This window comes from Arachis hypogaea, chromosome 6, assembly GCF_003086295.3.
Source record: "Arachis hypogaea cultivar Tifrunner chromosome 6, arahy.Tifrunner.gnm2.J5K5, whole genome shotgun sequence".
Lineage (NCBI taxonomy): Eukaryota > Viridiplantae > Streptophyta > Magnoliopsida > Fabales > Fabaceae > Arachis > Arachis hypogaea.
Genome location: NC_092041.1, coordinates 27,128,281 through 27,133,403, shown reverse-complemented (window position 1 = coordinate 27,133,403; position 5,123 = coordinate 27,128,281). Strand labels below are relative to the sequence as shown.

The window sequence follows — 5,123 nt, the reverse complement described above, 5'->3', positions numbered from 1 at the left end:
TTTCTAAATAACTTGTCATTCAGCTTCATGATTGCTCCAAGGTATTTAGCAACTTGCTCTTCAGTGACATACTCATCCTCTTCAGAGGAAGAATACTCATCAGAGCTCATGAATGGCAGAAGTAAGTCCAATGGAATCTCTATGGTCTCAGTTTGAGCCTCAGATTCCCATGGTTCCTCATTGGGGAACTCATTGGAGGCCAGTGGACGCCCAGTGAGGCCTTCCTCCGTGGCGTTCACTGCCTCTTCTCCCTCCCAAAATTCGGCCATGTTGATGGCCTTGCACTCTCCTTTTGGATTTTCTTCTGTATTGCTTGGAAGAGTACTAGGAGGGAGTTCAGTAATTTTCTTGCTCAGCTGACCCACTTGTCCTTCCAAATTTCTAATGGAGGACCTTGTTTCAGTCATGAAACTTTGAGTGGTTTTGATCAGATCAGAGACCATGGTTGCTAAGTCAGAGGTATTCTGCTTAGAACTCTCTGTCTGTTGCTGAGAAGATGATGGAAAAGGTTTGCTATTGCTAAACCTGTTTCTTCCACCATTATTGTTATTGAAACCTTGTTGAGGTCTCTGTTGATCCTTCCATGAAAGATTTGGATGATTCCTCCATGAAGGATTGTAGGTGTTTCCATAGGGTTCTCCCGTGTAATTCACCTCTTCTATTGAAGGGTTCTTAGGATCATAAGCTTCTTCCTCAGATGAAGCCTCCTTAGTACTGCTTGGTGCATTTTGCATTCCAGACAGACTTTGAGAAATCATATTGACTTGTTGAGTCAATATTTTATTCTGAGCCAATACGGCATTCAGAGTGTCAGTCTCAAGAACTCCTTTCTTCTGACTAGTCCCATTGTTCATAGGATTCCTTTCAGAAGTATACATGAATTGGTTATTTGCAACCATTTCAATCAGTTCTTGAGCTTCAGTAGGCGTCTTCTTCAAATGAAGAGATCCTCCAGCAGAGCTATCCAAAGACATCTTTGATAGTTCAGAGAGACCATCATAGAAAATACCTATGATGCTCCATTCAGAAAGCATATCAGGAGGACACTTTCTGATTAATTGTTTGTATCTTTCCCAAGCTTCATAGAGGGATTCTCCTTCCTTCTGTCTGAAGGTTTGGACTTCCACTCTAAGCTTACTCAATTTTTGAGGTGGAAAGAACTTTGCCAAGAAGGCATTGACTAACTTTTCCCAAGAGTCCAGGCTTTCTTTAGGTTGAGAGTCCAACCATGTTCTAGCTCTGTCTCTTACAGCAAAAGGGAATAGCATTAGTCTGTAGACCTCAGGGTCAACCCCATTAGTCTTAACAGTGTCACAGATTTGCAAGAACTCAGCCAAAAACTGATGAGGATCTTCCAATGAAAGTCCATGGAACTTGCAATTCTGTTGCATTAGAGAAACTAATTGAGGCTTAAGCTCAAAGTTGTTTGCTCCAATGGCAGGGATAGAGATGCTTCTCCCATAGAAGTCGGGAGTAGGTGCAGTAAAGTCACCCAGCACCTTCCTTGCATTGTTGGCATTGTTGTTGTTTTCGGCTGCCATGAGTTCTTCTTCTTTGAAGAATTCGGTCAGGTCCTCTAAAGAGAATTGTGCTTTGGCTTCTCTTAGCTTTCTCTTCAAGGTCCTTTCAGGTTCAGGGTCAGCTTCAACAAGAATGTTTTTGTCTTTGCTCCTGCTCATAAGAAAGAGAAGGGAACAAGAAAATGTGGAATCCTCTATGTCACAGTATAGAGATTCCTTTAGGTGTCAGAGGAAAAGAAGAGTAGAAGACAGAAGTAGAAAATTTGAACTTATCAGAGAAAATGGAGTTCGAATTTTGCATTAAGGGATAGTGTTAGTCCATAAATAGAAGGATGTGAGAAGAGGGGAGGTGATTTTCGAAAATTAAGTCAAAGATTTTGAAAACATTTTTGAAAAGCATTACTTAATTTTCGAAAATGAAAGTGGGAAAGAAATCAAGTGATTTTTGAAAAAGATTTTGAAATTAGAAATCAAAAAGATTTGATTGAAAACTATTTTGAAAAAGATGTGGTTAAGAAGATATGATTGGTTTTGAAAAAAAATGTGATTGAGAAGATATGATTTGAAAAACATTTTAAAAAGATTTGATTTGAAAATTAAAAACTTGACTAACAAGAAAAGATATGATTCAAACATTAAACCTTTCTCAACAGAAAAGGTAACATACTTGAAATGTTGAATCAAATCATTAATTGGTAGCAAGTATCTTTAAAGATGGAAAGATATTGGTTTTGAAAAAGATTTGATTGAAAAATTGATTTGAAAAAGATTTGATTTTGAAAAGATTTTGAAAACTTAGAAAAAATTTGATTTGAAAACAAAATCTTCCCTTCTAGCCATCCTGGCGTTAAACGCCCAGAATGGTGCACATTCTGGCGTTTAACGCCCAAAATGCTACCCTTTTGGGCGTTAAACGCCCAACCAGGTACCCTGGCTGGCGTTTAAATGCCAGTCTGTCCTTCTTCACTGGGCGTTTTGAACGCCCAGCTTTTTCTGTGCAATTCCTCTGCTGTATGTTCTGAATCTTCAATTCTCTTTATTATTGACTTGAAAAGACACAAATTAAAAATATTTTTGGATTTTTAATAATAAGGAAAAATCAAAATGCAACAAGAATCAAATAACAATGCATGCAAAACACCAAACTTAGCAGTTTGTATACTACTGACACTAACAAAATGAAAATGCATATGAGACACTCAAAACACTCAAGTCAATAGAATTCAAAGATCAGAGCACGAAGATCATCAAGAATTACTTGAAAATCCTTAAGACACATGAATGAATGCATGCAATTGACACCAAACTTAAGATGAGACACTAGACTCAAACAAGAATTTTTTGGATTTTATGATTTTTTTAATTTTTTTGTGTTTTTCGAAAATTAAGTGGAAAAAGATATCAAAATTCTTAATGAGAATTCCAGGAATCAGTGCAATGCTAGTCTAAGACTCCGGTCCAGGAATTAGACATGGCTTCACAGCCAGCCAAGCTTTCAAAGAAAGCTTCGGTCCAAAACACTAGACATGGCCAAAGGCCAGCCAAGCCTTAGCAGATCACTGCTCCAAAAGCAAGATTGATAAAAATCAACAAGCTCTTGTGATGACAAGTTGAAACCTTGGTCCAATGAGATTAGACATGGCTTCTCAGCCAGCCAGACTTCAACAAATCATCATGAAACTCTAGAATTCCTCTTCAAGAATTTCGAAAAAAATAAATACCTAATCTAAGCAACAAGATGAACCGTCAGTTGTCCAAACTTGAACAATCCCTGGCAATAACGCCAAAAACTTGGTGTTGTTGCCGGATCTTGGCACTGATGTTACCAAAAGCTTGCTCAAAACTAGAACAATCCCCGGCAACGGCGCCAAAAACTTGGTGCGCGAAATTGTGAACAATACTTTTCACAACTCTCATAATCCCCGGTCATGAACCCCAAAAACTTGGTAGCTCAATACCATGGCATTACACAACTTCGCACAACTAACCAGCAAGTGCACTGGGTCGTCCAAGTAATAAACCTTACGCGAGTAAGGGTCGATCCCACGGAGATTGTTAGTATTGAAGCAAGCTATGGTCATCTTGTAAATCTTAGTCAGGCAAACTCAAATGGTAATGGTGATGAACGAAAATAATAAAAAGGTAAAGATAGAGATACTTATGTAATTCATTGGTAGGAACTTCAGATAAGCGCATGAAGATGCCTTCCCTTCCGTCTCTCTGCTTTCCTACTGTCTTCATCCAATCCTTCTTATTCCTTTCCATGGCAAGCTCGTGTAGGGTTTCACCGTTGTCAATGGCTACCTCCCATCCTCTCAGTGAAAACGATTGCATATGCTCTGTCACAGCACGCGGAATTCAGCTGTCGGTTCTCGGTCAGGCCGGAATAGAATCCATCGATTCTTTTGCGTCTGTCACTAACGCCCCGACTGCTAGGAGTTTGAAGCACGTCACAGTCATTCAATCATTGAATCCTACTCAGAATACCACAGACAAGGTTAGATCTTCCGGATTCTCTTGAATGCCGCCATCAGTTCTTGCCTATACCACGAAGATTCCGGTTAAAGAATCCAAGAGATATTCACTAGAGCCTTGGTTGCTTGTAGAACAAAAGTGGTTGTCAGTCACCTTGTTCATAGGTGAGAATGATGATGAGTGTCACGGATCATCACATTCATCAAGTTGAAGAACAAGTGATATCTTGGACAAAGAACAAGCGGAATTGAATAGAAGAACAATAGTAATTGCATTAATACTCGAGGTACAGCAGAGCTCCACACCTTAATCTATGGTGTGTAGAAACTCCACCGTTGAAAATACATAAGAACAAGGTCTAGGCATGGCCTTGAGGCCAGCCTCCCAATGATCTAAGAACTAGACGTCCAAAGATGATCTAGAGATCTCAAGTGATCAAAAGATTCAAAATACAATAGTAAAAGGTCCTACTTATAGAAAACTAGTAGCCTAGGGTGTACAGAGATGAGTAAAAGACATAAAAATCCACTTCCGGGCCCACTTGGTGTGTGCTTGGGCTGAGCAATGAAGCATTTTCGTGTAGAGACTCTTCTTGGAGTTAAACGCCAGCTTTAGTGCCAGTTTGGGCGTTTAACTCCCATTTTGGTGCCAGTTCCGGCGTTTAACGCTGGAATTCTTGAGGGTGACTTTGAACGCCGGTTTGGGCCATCAAATCTTGGGCAAAGTATGGACTATCATATATTGCTGGAAATCCCAGGATGTCTACTTTCCAACGCCGTTGAGAGCGCGCCAATTGGGCTTCTGTAGCTCCAGAAAATCCACTTCGAGTGCAGGGAGGTCAGAATCCAACAGCATCTGCAGTCCTTTTTGGTCTCTGAATCAGATTTTTGCTCAGGTCCCTCAATTTCAGCCAGAAAATACCTGAAATCACAGAAAAACACACAAACTCATAGTAAAGTCCAGAAAAGTGAATTTTAACTAAAAACTAATAAAAATATACTAAAAACTAACTAGATCATACTAAAAACATACTAAAAACAATGCCAAAAAGCGTACAAATTATCCGCTCATCAGTAGGGCATCACCATTGTCAATGGCAACATCCCATCCTCTCAGTGAAAAAGGTCC

The 5,123-nt window shown here is 39.6% G+C and overlaps 1 non-coding gene across 1 annotated transcript; it reads left to right on the top strand.

The window, feature by feature from the left end:
• The first annotated feature begins 1,028 nt into the window (after positions 1 to 1,028).
• Positions 1,029 to 1,136, top strand: LOC112699637 (small nucleolar RNA R71). Its single transcript, XR_003152580.1, has one exon. It is a non-coding gene; the product is annotated as a small nucleolar RNA R71 (small nucleolar RNA).
• The last annotated feature ends 3,987 nt before the right edge of the window (positions 1,137 to 5,123 follow it).